Below are 22885 nucleotides of genomic sequence, written 5' to 3'. Positions count from 1 at the left end.
GAGGCAGGAAGCAAGAAGAAGCAGGATCCCAAGAATTAAGAAGAACCAAGCAATAAATAAGAGGTGGTCTCGTTCCTTAATAATCAAATGATAATTGGTGAATTGTCTTTATGAACGTGTTTTCATCATAAGTCATTTAAGTGTTATGTGGAGTTTTTTTTATGAGTTGTTTTTTTTTAGTATGTGTGTTTGTTAAGTGCTTTGAATAAAGTGAATGCCTGGATGTTTGGATATAACTTCACCTTCTTAAACAAGTGCGTGCCATGCTTGTTCTGTTTCCAAAAATAAAAGAAAAAGTTTGAACAAAAGTAACTTGGCTAAATTAGTGACAAATCAAGTAGAATTAAGTGGTGGTATGCATGCTTGATTGTTTAGTCAGATCACTAAAATTAGAGTGTAGAATTATCATTTTTTATGTAGAAAGTGAAAATTGTCTATGGATCTTGATGAATAAATGTCTTTGGCCATGAAAAAGAAAGAAAAAGAAAAAGAAAAAGCCACGGAAAAAGGCAACCAAAAAGCAAAAAAATTGAGAAAATAAGCTAGGTACCAATGGTTTGAACTTCTGAGACAAATGCCTGTGGTGTTTATGTATTAAGGATATGCTTGGATGAATAGGTTCTGAGGAGTGTTTCAACACTTGGTAACTTGGGTTAACTAACCCGGGATTATCAACCAAAAGTCCATTATCAAGAGCAACCTAAATACAAAACATTTAGTCACACAAAGAGGTGCTGGGCACCAATGTCTCAAGAAGAAATGTGAACTTAAATGCCTAAAGTGGATATGTGTAGTGCACTGATAAGAAAAAGAAAATGCCAAAGGCTTGTGCAACACATGACACTAAGCAAACAAGGAGCAAAAGAAGCTCTAAGAAAAAGAAAAGAAAAACAAAGAAGAGAAAAGTGCCAAAGACATAAGAATAACAAGAGGCCATAGCAATGTTTGATGGATGCAATGAAAAAGTGATAATCCTACCTGATAAGTATGAAAAAGTGATGCTGCAACTTTCTGCATAAAACCCTTCTGATGAACTTCAAATGCTTGCTAATATAGCCAATGTAATTGCTTTCTGTTTCATACTTTCTTCTCAAATAACTCAGGACTTGCTTAGGGACAAGCAAGTATTAAGTTTGGTGTTGTGATGCCAAGGCATCATAGGCTAGTTTCACTAGCATTTTTCTGTTAGTTTTAGTAGTTTTATGCATTTTCTTGAGCTTAAAGTAACCAAAAATGGTTAAATGAAGAACAAAGTAATGAACCATCCAAACAATATAATTTTGATGCAAATTCCATGAGTTTTAGTTATATTACTTAAATGCTATGAATGAAAGATTTCTCATGAAATTTTGCAAGACTTTGATGCAATTGTTTGGATGATTTCAGGGAAGAAGAGGCTAAGCAAGGAAGCAACAAAATCAATAAAGGAAGCTTGAATATCACATGTGGAGTTTAAGTTCCAGTTTAAGCCTAAACTGGAGCTTAAACGCCAAAATCATGAAGGATAAGAAATGCTGGGATTGAAGTTTAACCTCCAGTTTGACCTCAAACTGGAGGTTAAACGCCAGAATGAAAAGCCTCACTTAAGGAGCATTCCACGTTTAACCTCCAGTTTGACCTCAAACTGGAGGTTAAATGCCAGAATGAGTATGCCACCCAGGGAGGAGTTCCACGTTTAACCTCCAGTTTGACCTCAAACTGGAGGTTAAACGCCAGAACCAGGAAGAGTACCAGGGAGCCATTCCACGTTTAAGCTCCAGTTTGACTCAAACTGGAGCTTAAACGTGTTCGATAGCTTTTCTACTCCAGGGTTGCTCTCTCCATCTCCACGTTTAACCTCCAGTTTGACCTCAAACTGGAGGTTAAACGTGTTCGACACCTCCAGGGCCACCATTCTAAGCTTCCACGTTTAACCTCCAGTTTGACCTCAAACTGGAGGTTAAACGTGTTCGACCTCCAGTATGCCTCCACCCTTTTCCACGTTTAACCTCCAGTTTGACCTCAAACTGGAGGTTAAACGTGTTCGACCTCCAGGGCTGCCCTTCCTATCTCCACGTTTAAGCTTCAGTTTAACCTTAAACTGAAGCTTAAACGTGTTCGACTACATGACTCTCCAGGGCTACCTTCTTCCATTTCCACGTTTAAGCTTCAGTTTAACCTTAACTGAAGCTTAAACGTGCTTCTACAAATGGCCTCACTGGAAGTGTCTGGCGTTTAAGTTGCAGTTTAAGCTTAAACTGCAACTTAAACGCCACTCTTGAAAAAGGTTTCTGGGCCAAAAATATTGTGATTTAAGTTAGTCTTTGAGCACAATTATTAACTTAAACGTACTTTGGTATGAAACCCAATTGAATATCATGGTTTATGGGATTGGGCCTGAAGGATTGATGAGTTTGAAATCTCAATTTATTGAGTCATGTGTCATTATTTGATTATCACTAAGTTGGCTCAATAAATGTTACAGGATTTGGATCAACAACCTCATCAAAATTATGGATCATAAACCCAAGGCAAAAGGAAAGCAAGGAGAGGCCTCAAAGCCCAAGAAGCACAACTGAAGCTCAATATAGAAAGTGTATAAATAGGATAGAAGTTAAGTTAGAGAAAAAACTTTTACTTTCACTTTTAGCTAGTTTCCTTTTCTTTGTAATTGAATTCAGAGCTATGATTCACTAAACCCCCTTTCATTGGGTTAGGGAGCTCTATTGTAATTCAATGAATCAATAATAGTTTATCTTCTTCTTCAATCTTTTCTCTTGAATTTTGTTAGAAAGCTTCTCGATCTAATTCCATTGAGTAGTTGTCTTGGGAAAGAAACTACTCATACTTGGAATCCTTCGGAGCCTTGGGAAAGGAATGAAGGATTCATGCTAGAGAAGCTTTCTCACAGTGGATTGGATTGGGGTTTGGATGGATATTGTGACATGTAATCCTACCAAATTGTGGTTCATGAAATTGTGTGGTATAATCAGTGATCAAGCATCATCTCTTCTTATGAACATTTAAACCAAGGGATTGGGAATTTGTTTGTTTTTAGAGAGCATTGGTGAGCCAAGGAATTGGGATCCAATCATATAAGATTGCCAAGCAAAATTCAATGAATGCATTGGTTGAGGAAGAGATATACATGTTTTGATTCGGAGATTTCAATATCTCCTAAACCCAATGAATTCCCCATTTCTGATTTCCACTTTCTCTTTACATTCTGCAATTCAATTCTTGCAATCACCCCCATTCCCTTTTAATTTCAGCAATTTACATTCTGCTCTTTAATTCATGCAATTTAAGATTCAGCCATTTAATTTTCTTGTCATTTACTTTTCCCGCCAATTTTACATTCCGCAATTCTCATCTCAAATCTTGATTCCGCTCAACTAGAACGCACTTCTAATCTGAATTGCTCACTCAACCAATCCTTGTGGGATTCGACCTCACTCTATTGTGAGTTTTTACTTGACGACGATAACCGGTGCACTTGCCGGAAGGAATTTTGCCGATCGTGCAATTTCCTAATCGTAGCATAACTAGTTTATGCGCATCAGTGATCCCCACTCCTCGAGTTCGCCTGACTGATCCTCCACAGACTTCTGCCATTGCTTCTGGTGCTCCTCCCAATAAGAAACAGAAAACAATTGAGGCCTTTAACCTTGACGCCCCTAATTTTAATGCAATCGAATTCGTAGATCAGCAAATCGGTCCCTACGGTACCCTCCCCATGGATTATGTGTCAATCCTTCACCATCTGGATTTTATGACCCGAAACAGTGTTAAAATGGCATATATGGGGGCTACCCTGTACCAAACTGCTCAGAATCTTCCTCTCCATGCTACCAAGGAGTTTATGGAGGAGGCTAAATAGGAGTTCGACCGAATGAAGGGCCTGAAGGAAGAGCTTGAGGTAAAGGTAGCCAAGTTGGAGAAGGATCTGGAGAACGAAAAGGCGAGTTCTCTTGCTCTGGCAGCTTCTGTGCGGTTGGCCGAGTACACGGCATTGAGGCATAAGGACAGTTATGTGACATCTTATCGAGAGGTGGTGCACCTGAGGGAGGAGTTGGAGAATGCGCGAGCTGATTACTCCGAGCTCCAAGGTCATCTTGTTGGCAGCGTAACTGCTGCCTATGAGAGCTTGAGGGAGCAGGTTCGGATTATTGCTCCCGAGGCCGACCTTACTCTTTTCAGCCTGGATAATGTTGTGAGGGATGGTAAGATTGTCCCTGATGACCAGGATGATGATGATGTTGAACCTCCCCCTGTGTCTTCTGTCAAAGTGTCAGCCTCTTCAGTTCCTCCAGTTGTGTCTGACCCGGATTGCCAGATTCTGAACCGGGATGATGGAACCGTGGATGCTGTCCCCATTCAGACTCGGCCTCCTTCTCCCCGTACTGATGCTACCGGGAAGGCTCCCGATCTTTGCTGATTTCTCTTTGGATATTTGTGTAGTTAGCCCGACTTGTGGGCTTTGAAACTCTTTATTTGTAGTTTGAATATTTTGCTGACTATTGATATTCCTTTTGGTTGCTTGTTTAGCAACTTCTATCTTTGAAAAAACAACAAGTAGCTTTTATGCTTTTGATCCTGACCCCGAAGCTTTATAATATTGTATTTCATATCATGCTTGTTTGTCTTAGCATTTTTTGAAAATGTCGGAGCCTTCGGCCTCTTTGAATTGGGCTAGATCCTTTGTGGTCGTGAAGGGGTGGTTCCAACTTGTTTCTTGATTTTCTTGCTTCTTGCATGTATCTCTATCGATCCATAGCCGATTTCTTTGCATTGGTCCTCTTTCCAGTTACTTTTGCAGTCCTCTGTCTTAGACCTTTGTTAGGTCTTTTTCAGAGACTACTTTATAACTCTTTTTGTAGGAGGTCGACTTCTTTATGTCATCCTTTTCCAAGTTATTTTTGTAATCCTCTTTTTTGGACCTTTGTCAGGTCTCTTTCAGGGATTACTTTTATAACTTGTTTGTAGGGGACCGACTTCGTTAGGTCGATCTCTTCTAAGTTATTTTTGTAATCCTCTTTCTTGGACCTTTGTCAAGTCTCTTTCAGGGATTACTTTTATAACTTGTTTGTAGGGGACTGACTTCGTTAGGTCGATCTCTTCTAAGTTATTTTTGTAATCATCTTTCTTGGACCTTTGTCAGGTCTCTTTCAGGGATTACTTTTATAACTTGTCTGAAGGAGACCGACTTTGTTAGGTCGATCTCTTCTAAGTTATAGCAATTCCTCTTTTATAGGTTGGCCAGACCTCTTTCCAGGAATTTGCTGATAACTTGGATTGACTTGGTCTGACTTCTTAACGTCGGGCAGTCTTTAAGTTATTATTTAGCAATCCATAAGACCTCGTCAGGTTCTTTTTCGGATCACTTTCGATAACTTCTTACATTATTCTGTGTTCATCTTTGCCGATTTGTAGAAGGTGGTTTCTGTCTTTGTTTGGTCGACCTTTAGATGAATCGCGTTTTCATCTTTATTGGTCTTCCATCGTGATCGTGCAGTGAATCTGTTTTTCACTTTCTGCCGAACTGTTGCTTTATAATCGGGCGATGAATGCTTCAGATTAATGCGTCTTGAGAATTTGTAGAATATCTAAAATATATTTTATTCAAAAGGAAATGCAAATATATACATGCGGGAGTTTTTCATCCCTTTTAGTCGAATAATTTCTGGATCTCAACTTGGTGCCTCATTAAAAAACCTTTTCAGGAAAAAGAGTGCACCCTATGACGAGATCTTCTAGCTATAGTACCTTCTTAGGTTGCATGCGTGCCATGATCTGGGAAGCTCTCGTCTATTGAGTTCGGACAGTCTGTAGTAGCCCTTTCCAAGTACTTCTGTAACTCGGTAGGGTCCTTTCCAGTTTGCTGCCAGCTTTCCTTCTCTAGGTCGAGTTGTTCCAATATCATTTCAGATTAGGATGAGATCATTCTCAGCGAAACTTCTTGGTACTACCCTTTGGTTATATCTTGAAGCCATTCGGCGTTTTAGCGCTTCTTCCCTGATCCGAGCTCTTTCTTGGACTTCTGGAAGTAAGTCGAGCTCTTCTCTTTGAAGTTGAGAGTTGGCTTGTTCATTGTAGTGGACCACTCTAGGGAACCCTTCCTCGACCTCTACTGGGATCATTGCCTCCACTCCGTACGCTAATCGAAATGGTGATTCGTTTGTGGTAGAATGTGGTGTTGTTCGATATGCCAATAGGACTTGTGGGAGTTCTTCGGCCCAAGCTCCCTTTGCTTCTTGCAGTCTCTGCTTCAGTCCAGCCAATATGACTTTGTTGGCAGTTTCGGCATGTCCATTGGCTTGAGGATATTCGACGGAGGTGAACTGGTGTTTTATGTTCAGGTCGGCAGCTAGTTTTCTGAAACCTACATCTGTGAATTGAGTGCCATTGTCTGTGGTGATGGAGTGCGGGACTCCGAACCTTGTGACAATATTTCTATATAAGAATTTCCGGCTTCTTTGAGCAGTGGCGTTGGCTAGGGGCTCTGCCTCGATCCACTTTGTAAAATAGTCTATCCCAACTATGAGGAATTTGACTTGTCCCGATTCCTGAGGAAAGGGTCCGAGAAGGTCGAGTCCCCATTTTGCGAATGGCTAAGGTGAAGTTACGCTGATGAGTTTTTCTGGCGGGACAATGTGGAAGTTGGCATGTTTCTGGCTTGGGGGACATGTCTTTACAAACTCTGTAGCTTCTTTTTGTAGAGTTGGCCAGTAAAATTCCGCCCGGAGTACCTTTTTGGTGAGAGCTTGTGCTCCGAGATGATTACCACAAATATCGCTGTGTACTTCCTCTAAAACTTCCTTTGTGTTAGAGGTCGGCACACATTTTAACAACGGTATTGAGATACCTCTCTTATATAGGGTGTTGTTTATGATAGTGTAATATTGAGCCTCCCGCTTTAACCTCTTTGCCTCCTTTTCATCTGTGGGGAGAGTTTCTACTTTGAGGTAGCTAATTATGGGAGTCATCCATCCTTGGTCCTGACTTGTTATGGCTAGGACTTTTTCCTCTTCTGAGATTGATGGGTTCTGTAGCATTTCCTGGATGAGGCTTCTATTGTTGCCCCCTGGTTTGGTGCTAGCTAGTTTCGAGAGTGCGTCAGCTCGGGCATTTTGTTCGTGGGGTATGTGACAGATCTTATATTCTCGGACTTGTCCGAGCTGTTCCTTGGTTTTATCCAAATACTTTTTCATGGTGGGATCTTTGGCTTGGTAGCTCCCTGTTATTTGTTAGGTGATTACTTGTGAATCGCTGAAGATGTTGAGTTTTTGAGCTCCAACCTCCTTAGCCAGCTTCAAACCAACTAGTAACGCCTCATATTCCGCCTGGTTGTTTGAGGCCGGGAACCCAAATTTGAGGGAAAGCTCAACTTGGGTTCCTTGGTTGCTTTCTATTATCACACATGCGCCACTTCCGGTCTTATTCGAGGAACCGTCCACGTAGAGATTCTATTCTGTGGGGGTTTCCAGGGTATCTGTGAATTCCGCAATGAAGTCAGCCAAGTACTGTGATTTGATGGCTATTCGAGCTTCATATTGGAGGTCGAACTCAGACAACTCGACTGCCCATTGTAAAATTCTGCCTGCTAGATCTGTTTTCTGCAATATCCCTTTTATGGGCTGGTCGGTTCGAACCTTAATGGTGTGAGCCTGGAAGTACGGGCGAAGTCGTCGAGATGTCAGTATGAGAGTGTAGGAAAACTTTTCTATTTTTTGGTAGTTTAGCTCGGATCCCTGTAGCGCTTTACTAATGAAGTATACAGGTTGTTGCCCTTTGTCGTCCTCCCGAACCAGTGCTGAGGCTACTGCCCGACTTCCTACCGCAAGGTACAATGTGAGTGGTTCTTCCTTTCGTGGTCGAGTTAGAATAGGTGGTTGTCCTAGGAAGTTTTTGAAATCCTGGAAGGCTTGCTTGCATTCCTTTGTCCATTCAAAATTTTTTCCTTTCCTTAAAGTTGCGTAGAAGGGGAGAGATCTTATCGCTGATCCCGCTAAGAATCTGGATAAGGCTGCCAATCTCCCATTGAGTTGTTGTACCTCTCTGACACAAGTTGGGCTCTTCATGTTGAGTATGGCCTGGCATTTGTCTGGATTCACTTCAATTCCTCTTTGTGTGAGCATGAAACCTAAGAATTTGTCCACTTCTACTGCAAAGGTGCATTTTGTAGGATTGAGTCGCATGTCGTGCTTCTTTATAGTGTCGAACACTTGAGCCAGGTCGGACAATAATGTCTCTTCGCTTTGTGTCTTTATCAACATGTTGTCCACATAGACTTCCATGATTTTTCCGATGTGATCTGAGAAGACTTTATTCATTAGCCTTTGATAAGTAGCTCCCGTATTCTTGAGACCGAAAGGCATCACAATGTAGCAGTAATTTGCTTTTGGCGTCAAAAACGAGGTCTTTTCGTGATCTTGTGGATACATGGGGATTTGGTTGTATCCGGAATATGCATCCATAAACAAGAGGTATTTATATCTGGAGGAAGCATCTACCAGAGCGTCGATACTTGGGAGTGGGTAAGGATCTTTTGGGCAAGTTTTGTTGAGGTCGGTGTAGTCGGTGCACATTCGCAACTTCCCATTTGATTTTTTTACCAAGACGACGTTAGCTAGCCATAGTGGGTACTTGATTTCTCTTATGAATCCTGCCTCCAGTAGTGCTTGTACCTGTTCTTCCACAGCTTGGGATCGCTCTGGCCCAAGTTTTCTTCGTCTCTGCTGTACCGGCCGAGATCCTGGATAGACTGCCAACTTGTGACAGATTAGCTTAGGGTCTATGCCTGGCATGTCTGCAGCTTTCTATGCAAAGAGATCGACATTATCTCGCAAGAACTGTACTAGTAATTCCTTTCCATCTCCTTTCAGGATCGTGCCAATATTAGTCGTTTTGTCCGAGGTGTCTCCGATCTGAACTTTCTCTATTTCACCTTCGGGTTGTGGACGGAGTTCTTTTCGTCTCTGGACTCCACCAAGCTCAATTGTATGGAACTCTTCTCCTCTGCCTCTGAGGTTTAGACTTTCGTTATAACAGCGGCGTGCCATCTTTTGATCTGCTTTTATTGTGGCTATCCCCTCTGTAGTTGGGAATTTCATGCATAGATGTGGAGTTGAGACTATTGCGCCGAGTTGATTTAGTGTTGTCTGACCTATTAGGGCATTATAGGCTGAACTCACGTCGACCACAATGTAGTCTATCTTGAGTGTTCTGGATTGGTTCCCTTTTCCAAAGGTTGTATGTAGTGACACGTATCCCAGTGGTTGTACTGGGGTATCTCCCAGTCCGAACAGGCTGTTCGGGTATGCTCTAAACTCCTTTTCTTCTAAGCCGAGTTTGTCGAAGGTTGTTTTGAATAAGATGTCGGCAGAACTTCCTTGGTCTATTAATGTGCGGTGGAGATTGGCGTTTGCTGGTATGATGGTGATGACCATGGGATCGTCGTGTCCTGAGATGATACCGGATACGTCTTCTTTGGTGAACGTGATCGCAGGGATGTCGGGTGCTTCCTCCTTTCCTTCGACATGATATACTTCTTTGAGGTATCTTTTGCGGGATGATTTGGAGATTCCACCTCCTGCGAATCCTCCATGTATCATATGGACATGTCTTTCTGGCGTACGAGATGATCGCTCAGCTCGTCCGACATCTTCATCTCTTTGTCTTTTTCTTTGCTCATCATCTCGGGTGGCCAGATACCGATTTAGTTTTCCTTCTCTTACTAATTTTTCTATGATGTTTTTTAAGTCGAAGCATTCGTTGGTGGAATGCCCTCGGACCCGATGATATTCACAGTATTCGTTCCGATTTCCTCCTCCTCTTTTGCCTTTAAGTGGTCGAGCTGGGGGTATCTTTTCTGTGTTACAGACTTCTTTGTAAATATCCACAAGGGACACCCGAAGAGGGGTGTAATTATGATACTTTTTGATTTTTTCGCCCATTCGATCTTCCTTCTTCTTAGATTCTTTATCTCAGTAGGTGAAACCGGATTTCGAGGCTTCTCCAAGTCGGGAATTTTCTTCCATGTTGATGTATTTCTCTGCCCGCTCTTGCACCTCGTCTAGAGATGTGGGGTATTTCTTTGATATAGATTGGCTGAAGGGTCCCTCTCGTAGGCCGTTGATGAGGCCCATGACGGCAGCCTCTGTTGGCAAGCTTTGTATGTCTAGGTATATTTTGTTGAATCTTTCCATGTAGTTGCGAAGACTTTCCCGATCTCCTTGCTTGATACCCAGTAGACTGGGAGCGTGCTTAGCCTTGTCTTTTTAGATGGAGAATCTGGCCAGGAAATTTTTGGCCAGGTCGTCGAGGTTTGAGACGGACTTCGGAGGTAGGTTGTCGAACCATCTAATTGTTGTCTTTGTGAGAGTCATTGGAAAAGCTTTGCAGCGAACGGCATCTGAAGTGTCGGTGAGGTACATTCTGCTTCTGAAGTTACTGAGATGATGGTTGGGATCTGTGGTGCCATCATACAAAGTCATATCCGGAAGTTTGAAGTCTTTAGGGATTTTAGTCTTCATGATTTCCCTAGTGAATGGATCTTGATCCTTGCGAGAGTTGTCCTCAGGGGTGGTCCGGGTAGCCTTTGCTTTGAGATCGGCTTCAAGTTGTAGGAGTTTATCTTCCAATTCTCGACGTCACCTTACCTCTCTTTGTAGATCCTTGCCAACTTCTTGCTGGTACTGGCTTTCTTTTTCGAGTTGCTTTAGGCGATCTTGAAGTGCTTCTATTACTCCCGGATGTGATGAGTTTTTGTCTCCGTTAGATTCTGGAGTATCCTTTGGTGTGGCATCCGTATTTTTGTGCGGTATTCTGTCCTCTAGATCTGAGTTGTGGTCGTTGTCATGGTCGTCCGCCATGGTGATGGGATGACTTCCAGGTTCCCCGGCAACGGCGCCAATGTTCCGAGGGTTACCTGAAACTGTAGATCGATCTCGGTCGAGATCTTCTGTACTGGTCGGAGATGACGTGTCCGGCTGGCTGGTGGCGGCCGGAGCTGTTGTGTCCGACTTGTTGGACTGGCTTCACTTCTAATCCTTGGTCGCCGGAGGGTAGGGGGTACCTACAAGAGATTCCGATGCTTAAGTTAGCACGGGTATTAAGCAGGTTTATTGTAGAATCAGAGTATGAGTTATACCTGGGTGCTCCAGTGTATTTATAATGTTTGTAGAGTGACCTTTCTAGATAAGATAAGTTAGTTATCTTATCCTATCTTATCTTATCTTTGGGTGAGGTCAGCTTATCTTCAATGGAACCACCCTTCTCTCTGTAGGCTTGAGCTGCCTTTGGATTGGGCTGTGTTCCTTTGTTTGGGCCTTCTTGGGCCTTCCTGTTGATTTGGCCGACCTCTTTTTTAAAGAGGTCGGATAGTCTGACCTGAAGAGGTCGGTCGCTTTGTCTCCAATCATCCCAGGTCGGATAGCTCAACCCAGGGTATGAATAGTAACTATATCAGATTAACCCAGATATACCAAACTAAAATAACTGGTCTGCTCCGGCCAAAAAAGATGATCATGTATACGAAGAAACAAAGAAGGGCATATTGGGAGAGAAAAAATCGAGCGAAGTTGAGAATGAACCATTCTCAGAATAGTCTGCACGTAGCAACAGTTGCATTTGTCACCTTTGATTGCTCAGGAAAGTCTTCTGGCGTTGCCTCACGAGCTTAGCATGGTTGTCCATGTACACAAACCAACGAAAGGAAAAAAACAACCTTACCAAGCGCGTTAAGCAGGGTAAAAATATTTTGAAATGAACCAGCCAATTGGGTTAGAGGTTGCGACAAGTCAAATATGTCTGGCAGGTCCACAACGACAACGCGCGGAGGCAAAAGTCAGCAAAAAAAAGCATGAGGTGAGAGCGAATGAAATCGTTGGCTCACAAGAAGGGTCAAATCTAGTTAAATTAAACCAACCGCTCGTCAGCTGTAGCCGTTATGTATGACTCTGTCACTGGTCATGGTTTTTTTCTCTCTGTAAGGTAAAAGAAGATTACTCCTAGTAGATTTTCAGCATGATCGAATGCCCATTAAACATGCATAATTATGGGGGAAACCAAATTTCTTAGATTGAATCATAATTTTTTAACGGGCAAGCTTATGGTATACGGTGTTATGTTAATAAGTATTTTAATGATTAAGTAGAATTTGTTTTCTATATGCATGAATGAGCTTCATTCTTATATTTCGTTTTGAGTATGGCTAAGAGAAAAATTTAAACAGCTAACGTCGACCACAAAACAGAATTGAGATCCTAAAGTAACAAATTACACAATAAGCGAGCGAAATAACCATAGACCTGTTTGAGAAAAAAAAAACCCCATTCAAACAAAGAGTGCATAATTTAAAGTAATAGATACTACTTTACAAAGGGTATGCAAAAATTTTTCATTTTGTTACCTGGAAGCAAGTTTAAGTAAAATGAAGCTAAGAAATAGTTGACCAAGTCATATAAAAGGTTGAAATAAAAAATCATCATTTTATCTTATTCTAGCAAATTGTATTTACAAAAGGAGTAACATCAAAACATTTTAGGATCACCGTACACCAATACTTCATTTTTAATGACATACCTTGATACCTTGATTTTTAAATTTAAAACACCTTTAATCTCCCACTTGGTTTTTTTTTGGGGAATTGGGGCGATTAGACCGGAACCGAAACCATCTGAGGAGGGCACGCATGGAACTCGATCCAATCCAGGTACAACTTTAATTGAAACCTGCCCTAACATTAATGCTAGGTCGGAAAGTCCGAGAAAAAAATGCCCAGCTAGAAAGCATGCAAAAACGAAAGTCCAAGCGATGGAGCAATCTGGACCGTCGATCCCATCACGATACCGACGTTTAGGTTTCATTTTTTTGTAGACATATTGTATGCGCCAGCCAGGCAACTCATGCAGTGTGCTACCCATAATAACAAATCGAGATTGGCAAGGCTGTGATAACAATCGATGGAAACCTTTATTGTAATGTCAATAGATTGTGGCCGTATGCAAGCAAGGTTGGTATGAAGCACGCAACGCAAAACTGATGTAAAAAACGAATTGGATAGACACGTGCACACAACAGTACTCACTCGGTTATCACTTATCACGCACATTGTTTGCAATGGTTTCGAAAACCCAACCGCTATAGAAACAGGAGAGGCTAATATTCAGTCGACAGCAAAGTTAATATCATGATGCAGTAAATTAGGTTTTTATCAGAAAGATACATAACTTCTGAAATGGCATGAGCGATAAAATATTCATTCATGTATAATAAATAAATTCAAGTAAACTGCTAACATTATAGACCAATATGGTTTTACATAAGGATCACGTTAAACAAAGAGCAACTCTTAGTCAATGTGATTTAGGTTTGCATTGAATGGTTGCAAAAAGTCATGCAAAACCTGGAAGCATCACAATAAATTAGTTATCTAAACACAACACACAGCAACAGAGACGAATCTTTAAAGCATAATGTTGATATCATTTTCAAAAGATAAAAAAAAGAGGGAAAGCTCTTTATTCAACGACGAGAAATATGACTGGCTTTATTTAATTAGAGCTTTCTCTTAATCAGAATGACACGAACTCAGATGTCCGTGCCTCTTGAGTCGTTGTTATCCTTTGTCATATACTTCTCAAATGCGGGAAGTAGATTCCTAGATGCAGTCGATGGAACATGAGAAGAGCCGCCATTATCAGTTTTGAGACAGATCCGTTTCATGGGAGTGTGGGTGACCATGGGTTCACCCTCAACGGTGCAGACAGTAGCATCCTTTGAGTATGGAGGTGTGGTCGAGGCTAAAACCCTGCTGACTTCGCCAGAACCATCTGAAACGTGCACGCAATCACCTGGACTAATTGCCAAGTTCTGCAGACCAGGCTGTGAGGAACAGAGTGTCAGAATGGAAACCACTTACACACACGAAAAAGTGTGCAACGATTGATTGACAAAGGCAATCAAGAACGAAAAACTAAATAAATCCAAGAAACTTACCAAATTAAGGTGATTTTGAGAAGCAATATCGGTTATAATGTTAGGATCAGATCATCAGAACATATCCTGGAAACCATGATCACGCACGATTTAAATTTATTTAGGCTGTCTAGCCTCGCAGTTAGCTTAAATAGAAGAGTCTTTCTAATGAGTGCATTGAGCTCCTGAGGGAAATCATCTCTTCCATAACCCTTTGCTTGCAAAAAAAAGAAAAGTTCATTCTTTGACAGTTAACTTAATAAGGTAATTGAAAAAAATTATTCAAATGATGCACCTTAGCGACTGCAGCACACAGAAGATCAGCAGCAGAGACACCTAAGAACTTAGAAGCAACATTCTCAAAAAGCACAAAAGATGCTGTATCAGATTCATCGACAATGCGACCCTAAATGAAAAACCTTCAAGCACACAGCAGCCACAAGGAAACAGTAAGTTTGACAATACAGTTGTCATGAGTACGTTCACTCAGCACACCCAATTTGAAATGCATATCATGCTAAATAGGGACCTTCGTTTTAGAGAACTAAATATTAAAAAAATGGCGGCAACTGTTTCTTGAAGGTGCAAAACACAGACAAACATTTTAAGAGTAAGTTTGATGACGGACTTTGTAATAAAAGTAGAACTGTAAACATCACACTTGGCACAGTAAAACTGGTCGGTAAGTGGCTCAAGACCCTGGGTGCATCGTTTCCAAGCCTTATACCACCATGCATGATTCTTATCAACGTTGATAACATTCCCACAGGTGACATAGGTTGATTTCTACAGTTTAAAACGGGGATGAAAAAAATGAAAAGTGGAGTTAATAGAATCTGGTGGAAATGACTTGAAATATGGTTGTATCCCATGTAAAGAAGCAACCTATATAGTAAAGTGTTGCACAAAGAGGTCCACCAATGACATATAAGACAAGGTACACAGTTTTTGTTTCGAGATAGACACCACCAAATGAACACACCTCGATGGTCTCCTTTATCTGAGAAATTGATGCATATGGGGTAAGGCTAAGAAAATCTTCCGATGGAGAATGCCTAACAACCCGGCCTATAACAACCCGGACAAATCATGTTAACAAAATTAGATGACAATTAAGTGTAACTTGGTTGAATTGGTTTTTAAACGCAACTGAACAAAACGTAATGCCTTGTTAAGGAGGCACACCTTTGACGGAACTTCTTTACCACTTCAAGCTCGGCATTCACCATGATCTTTGTTGTGGAATTTGTGTTGGTGATAGTCATCACACCTAAAAAAATTTGGCTAATTGGATAAGTAGTTGGTTAGATGGAAGAATTGAAATTAAGCCGCATGATAGGACACCACCCATAATTTGCAGAGATAATAATACCTTTTTCAGGAAATATTAAGAAGCATGAGTATGTGAGTAAAATTTGACACAATAAAAAATATGCTTTGACACATGGCGTCGGGTAAAGAAATGCATTGCTGCTACAAGTCAGGATACCATTGTAGAACTTCATCTTTGCAAATTGAAGCACGGTTATATATTTAGTAGCCTTGTTAGCCTCAAGAAGGGTCACAAAGTCAGATGCATAATTCTCCCACAATTTGCATGATAACTTCTCGCTCCCACTTTTGATCCAGAAGCATTTTGATTAGGATTTACATAAAACAGAAAAATCAATATGTGCAAGATCAGTGGTAACCATGAATTACGCTATCCACATGAATTACAAACTGTTGTTCGTAAGACAATGAGATAAAGCTTACCTGAGATCGTCGAGCTCAATTTTCATATAGTGCAATTTCTTTGCTTTTTTTTCAAAGGATATCAAATCACTCTTTGCAGACAGGAGACCAATGAAATCTAAGCAATATAAAAACAGCACAACATCACGCTTACCAAAACTTGGAGCACGCATAGAAAAAAAGAGATGGTTCGTTACATTCAAAATGGACTTGTGAGATAAGATAAACGTGGGTGACAAACTGAACACACACATATACATACCAATAAGAAATATGTCGTCTCTGGCTGAAGATATGATACCCTTGGTGGGTAAAAACTCAAAAGACTCAACTGGGATATCTGTATCCTCCACACATGAAACCAAAGTGTCCCTCTTAAATATGATCCTCATATCATGCTTAGTAGGCTTGAATTTCAACGCATTGGAGTCAATTGTAAAATTAGCCAGCACATACACCTTCCCCTCCTCAACAATTGGCTTAAACAGACGGTAATGAAAGGATCATATCAAACAATGAATTCGAAATCCTTGATAACCAATGAGAAAAATATAACAGTAAGGAAGAGACCAGCTCAGCAACTAAAAGTTAAATGCAATAACATAAAAAACAGAAAAAAAAACTAATACAAAAGCAAACCTCTGTCAAGAACAACTAACTCCACTGAAGGATTGGAGTAACTCTTTTCATATGAAGGTACCTTCCACATCCTTAAAATCCTGACTTTAAGACACCAGCTCTTCTCAGGAATGGGTGAGATGTCTTTGTCAGCATCAAAAGTCTGTTCCATGTGTCCGATATCCGTCAGGGCGCAACTTGAATTAAGATAATAAGATAACAACCTTATAAACCCTAGTCAATTTGTAAAGGAAATCAAGAATATTTTAATCAATTTATATCTATATGCAGTAACGTTTAAAGTCTTAATCCTTCAGTAACTCCATCCATCTCCTTTGGTGCATGTTGAGTTCTTTCTGATCAAAGATGTACTTGAGACTCTTGTGATCAGGATAGACTCAGAATTCAACTCCATAGAGGTAGTTCCTCCTTGCTCCACACCTTCAATGCAATCACAACCATAACAAGCTCTAATTTATGAGTTAGAGAATTCACTTCGTATGGCCTCAACTGTTGCAATGCATAAGCCACTAAATTCCTATGTTGCATTAACACACAACCCAAGCCCTTCAACGAGGCATCGCAATAAACTTCAAACGGTTTGTGTGGTTTGAGTAAGATTAAAACTGGTGCCAAAGTTAATTTCTCCTTCAAAGTTTGGAAACTTTCCTCGGACTCTGACGTCCACACAAACGGTGCATCTTTTTGAGTTAGTTTCGTCATCGGCAACATGATTTGCAAAAATCCATGAATGAATCTTTAGTAGTATCTAGCTAATCCTAAAAAACTCCTAATCTTAGTCACTGAAGTTGGTCTTCCCCCATTCCATCACGGCCTCAATCTTCAAAGGATCTACTACTATTTCTCCTTTACTCACGACATGGCATAAGAACTTTATCTCCTCTTTTCAAAACTCATACTTAGACAATTTTGCATAAAGCTTCCTTTCCTTCAGAATTCACGACCTTATCCTCAGATGCTCCTCATGCTCTTTCATCGTCTTTGAATAAATCAAGATGTCATCTATGAACACCACCACAAATTTATCCAAAAAGGGACAAAATACTCTGTTTATATAATACATGAACATAACAGGTGCATTCGTCAACCCGAAAGACATCACCGCGTATTCATAGTGACCATAGCGTGTTGGGAAAGCAGTTTTTGGAATATCCTCCTTTTTCACCTTTATCTGGTGATAACTTGACCTCAAATCGATCTTTGAGAACTGTAACACCCCAATTACCCTAAACCTTACCTCTAGTTGTAAAGCAAAGGTTAGTCAGAGATTACGACAATTCTAAGGCTTATACATATTTATATAGAAAGAAATAATATAGTCTAGAAGCCTGATGAAGGATTTAGCTCCAAAAGCAGGATTTGAAAAGAGCATAACGTACTAGCGAAGCTACTAACTGAAAACACAAGGTACAGATAAGATGTATCAAAATATAATAGTATAATATCAAAAGAATCTAGCCACGACTCGCGGAGTTTAAGTCGGCTAGCCATATACAGACAACAAGAAGACTATAGTTCAAAAGGGCTTATACAAGTTTTATTCTCTCAAATAAAAGCCTCTAGGCAGAACAAAATGCAAAAGTGAGAGTAAAAGATAAAATAACCAAGAAGACAACAAAATAGAATAAGATCCTCCGCTCTGCTATCATCACCCAACTCACTGCGGTGGGTCGCGTCTTGCATCTGAAAAACAACAACGTATGGAATGAGAACCGGAGGTTCTCAGTATGGTAACAATGCCCAATAATGTAAGATGTAAGGCTCCGGGACGCCAAAGACAATCCTAGAACTTCACACCACATACGGATATTCAAGCTTAGAATAAAACAAAACAAAATAAATATATAAAAAACGTAAACCATAAACTGGGTTAACTAAACTTAGGGGAATTCTAACTAATACTAATCACACCGATGTATCCCACAGCCCTCGTCAACCTAACCTCCGTCCGATCCCATCGCCACCGCCTACCTAACCTCTTCAGCACCAAACAATCACAATAAATAAAAACAAGTAAAGCACAGATAATATTCATATACAACAAGTAGTTCAAGAAGCAGATAAGCATGTTATACAATTAGGCAATCTCAAGTAAACAAAGCAAGCAAGCATATAGAAAATGCATATGATGAATGTCTGCCCTATTGGCTGTGATATCACATGTCGATTATTGTGCCAAACCCGACAGCAAATCCGGTCGACAACTCCCGGATTAGTCTCTCTATTGCGCATAAGGAGAAAAATTCCAAGGGAGAGTGCCCTACCACCTTCTCCTTTCAGAGGAAAATATTGCGAGGGAGCGTGCCCTACCACCATCCTCTGGTTGTCGCATGATTCCGTGGGTTAGTGCCCTACCACCTTCCAATCAGAGAGAAATCGCATTTTCAGGAGGAATAATTCCGAGGGATGAGTGCCCTACAACCTTCTCCTGTCAGAGGGTAATATTCCGAGGGAGAGTGCCCTACCACCTTCCTCTGGTTGCGAGAAATATGAGTGAGAAGCCCAGCTTCAACTTTTACATCCGAACGTAGGCGGGATACTGCCACAGCCCCTACGACGGAGAACAATACAAATTGTAATCACATACTCATTCTCAGAGGCCACTCCTCTTAACACTTCCACTTATACTCCTCACAACCATCATCAAGTCATAAGTTCCATTCCGAACTCTTAGTTCATTAATTTCTCAAATCATTGCCAACAATCACCATATGCACCACTCTTCCTTCTCTCTCGACTAACTCATCCGCAATACACCAGAAACCTAAACCTCCATTTACTAACTTTTCAAAGAAAACCCCACTTAAAACCCCTAGGACCTTTCCCATATTTCAATGCTTTAAAATAATCCTAAGAGTCTTGAAATGGTGTTATAGAAGCTTACAACCTTGTCGGGAAGGTGAAATAGTTGAAAACAAAGTTTAAAATTATGAAACAGGGCGTGTGCGTCCGCACAGGTACTGATCCTTCCCGACTTGTGCGTGCACACAGGGGTGTGCGTCTGCACAGGTCATAATTCTTGATTGATGCGCGCGCGCACATCCTATGCTAGCACTACTACCAGAGCCCTTTTCCTTGCCTGTGCGTGCGCACAGGTCTGTTCGTGCGCACAGGTCTGTGCGTCCGCACAGGATAACATTTTTGCAGGGTTGTGCGTGTGCACATACCAGAAATCACAGAAATTCTGCAATTCTGCAGAATTTCAGATTTCAACACCAATCTTTGAATGATCATAACTTCCTTTACAAAATTCCAAATTTTACAAACTTTATATCAAATCGAAGGGTTTTCAATGATCTTTAATTCTAAACCAAATCCAATAGATTTTGAAAACTGAGACAAAAGTAATGATCAAACAAAGTTCACCAAAAATCACATTTTTATCCAAGATCTCAAAACTCATTTTTTAACCAAACCTCAATCCAATACCAAATCAAACACATTCCAACCATACCCAAAACAGCCCAAAATTCATATCAAACACTACTTCAACCATTTTCTCAATCACACAACCTTCTAAGTCATGTAACAATTCCAAATTCCCACCAAATCCACATCTTCCACTTTCCATTAACCTTATTAACCTCACAAACCCCCTCAACCATTAACAATCCTCAAAATCATCATTACCCAACTTTCCCACATCATACACCAACACCATCATTTACCATAATCAACACAACTCATAAATAATCATCAACAATACCAATAACCCTCAACAACCATAATAAATATCAACCCTCATGCTCAATTTTCTCAACATTCAACAACCATCATAACACTTATAATCAATACCAACCATTACAATTTTAACAATTACTACAAATTCTCATCAATCTCAATAATCATCAATCCCTCATCAACAACAATAAACCACACATTCCTCATCAACCTTCGTAATCATTAAATACCAACAACATTAATATTCATCATAAATCATTAAATACCAACAACCTCTCAACTCATTTATCAATCATCAACAACTCCAACCACTCTCAATATAATCCCATAATTTTCTCATTTCACACCAACATTTCACATCAATAATTTCTCATATGTTGATCCATCACTTACCATCATCATCATCATAATACTCACCCAACACCAATATTTTCCAATAATCCTCATCAACCACAACAATTCAATACCACCAACAATTAACATATAATTATTCATACACCAACATCATTCAATCCTATCTTAGGGTCAACTAGCCTAAGTGTCCATGAACATTATATATTACATAAAGAAAACCAAAACCATACCTTGGATGATTCTCAAGCACTCCAAACACCAAAACGAAACCACCAAACTTGATCTAAAGCCTCAACCAACTCCAACAAACACCAAGGATCAAACTAACAACACATATATCACCAAAATCAAAACTTAATATATATAAAACAACTAAACACAATGATTTAGTGGAACCTTACCTTATCTAACGTGAGTAGGGGTAAAATCCAACAATTATCCGCTACTAGAGATCACCTAAACAACCAAAACTATAAAATCTACTCAAAAACCAAACATGAAAACTAGCAGAATCTAGGGCTAGAAACTGGGAATGAGAACGTTATTTCTTACCATATTTTCTTGAATAGAAGGGAAGAGCTCGTCAAGAGCTTCGCGTGGCCGCAAACAGCTCGTCGATCGGAGCTTCGGATCAAAAGTTATGGAGCTTTGAGGGAGGAGATGAATAGTGTTAATGGCTTCCTTCTCCTCTCTTCTCCCTATCCGAGTTCTCTCTCTCTCTTGGTGTTAAAATGAGCTTCTTTGGCTTATTTATTGCTTTATATGAGTTGGGCTTGGGCCTAACTTGGGCCTAGTCCAACCCATTAGCGTTTTTAGCCCATTCGTCCCAACTTTGGACCAAACCTTTAACACTAACGCTTGGTTTTCCATTCCTAATATTTTTCTAAAGTTGTTGACTATTTTTCACTTTTTCTCGCACAGTACCGGGCAGACTTGAACTGGTTCAACCAGTTTAACTGCCGGTTCGCGATTTTTTACGGTTTTTCGCAGAAAACATATTTTCTTACTCGGAAAGACCTACTGAGTCCAAAAATCATATTTAAATCCCCAAATTCCCATTCTAACTTTTCCAGAACTTAGTTTGGGCATTTAAATTATTTTATTCGTGAAAAATCTGGTTCTTACATCCTTCCCTCCTTAAAAAGATTTTTGCCCTCAAAAATCCGAGTTACACGATATATCCCCATCAAAGCGCCCTGCCGTGTCGATGTTCCCTCTCGCCTTCCGTTGCGTCACTCTGATTATCGTTATCAAGAATCCGAAAGTTTCTTTAAAACAAATACCGATTTTTGGTAATATGTCTGCAAAACCTTCAAAACACGTTTATTCTAAACATATTCTTTGTTAACGCTTTTTCAAAGGAGTCAAAATCATTTGTTCGTAAGTCAAATACTTGAAATCACGGTTTCCTCGGATAAAACTTTTCAATTTAAATCCGCATTCAACAAGATAATTTAGAAACCAAGTTCACAAATTGATAAAATCATAGAACTCACATTTTATTTTCTCAAATCTCTTCAAACTCATAATTCAACTTTTCCTCTAAATTAATTCTCTTTCAAATCTTAGTCACTTAATATAACATTTCACAAAACTTCCAAGAGACTTTCAATCATCACCTTAAAACAGAACTTTCTTTGAGAAGACACAAGACTCTAGGGAAGAATAACATGCCTCACTTCTTAAACTCTTTAGAAATCTTCGGAATCATAATTATTCGAATTGAAACCATTTAAAATGGGGACTTAAAATCAAAACCATAGCATGTAGGCCAAAAGTTCCGAGCCACTTTCAAAAATGCTTAAAAGCCAATTTCATTTTATTCGTAAATCGGAAACCTTTCCAAGGCTCAGAGTTATTTAGTCTTGCTAAGTCAAACTTTAAAGAATACTTCAAAAGCAAACGAACCTAATTAATCAAAGTTCAACTTCTTTTAAAATCCACTAAAACTCTTTCAAAGGTACTTCTTTAATCAAACTTCAAAATATAGGTTCTTTCTTATTTAAATCAATCTTAAAACATCCACTTTCCGTAGACAGATTAAACTCAAAAAATATCTATTTCTTAATAAATCAAGAACCAAGTAATAGAACCTCTCAAATTCATTCCTTTTCTAAATCACATTCTTAAAACAAAATCTTAAATTTCATAAAAATTTGGCAGTATCTCCCCTAAAACTTAGGCTTTGCCACCCTTTTCGGGTCCTAACTAAAACCATGTTTTCCAAACCAAGTTTAAAAATCAATCTAATCTTTAAAACTTTTTCAACATGAACAACGATAATCTATACTATGAAGATAAGTTGAGATTTGATCATCGGCTTCATAATTACCTCAACCCTGTTGTTGTGATCCATCCGCCCCATGTGTTCCTCGGTGTGGACAATCTCTAACCAAATGTCCCAGTGAGCCACACTTGTAACATAGTTTCTTACCCAACTGGCATAGCCTATTTTGGTGGTAGTTTCCACACTCCTAACATTCCATATCAGAGGAGTAAGCTCTTGATCGCTTCCCCT

General features: G+C 40.0%; 1 pseudogene; it reads left to right on the top strand.

Annotated features, from left to right (window-relative positions):
- Positions 1-3772: 3772 nt before the first annotated feature.
- On the top strand, positions 3773-4417 carry LOC148545865 (uncharacterized; annotated as a pseudogene).
- The last annotated feature ends 18468 nt before the right edge of the window (positions 4418-22885 follow it).

This window comes from Arachis ipaensis, chromosome B9 (genome assembly GCF_059453495.1).
Source record: "Arachis ipaensis isolate K30076 ecotype BB chromosome B9, ASM5945349v1, whole genome shotgun sequence".
In the NCBI taxonomy this organism is placed as follows: domain Eukaryota; kingdom Viridiplantae; phylum Streptophyta; class Magnoliopsida; order Fabales; family Fabaceae; genus Arachis; species Arachis ipaensis.
This window is presented reverse-complemented; position numbering and strand designations above follow the sequence as displayed.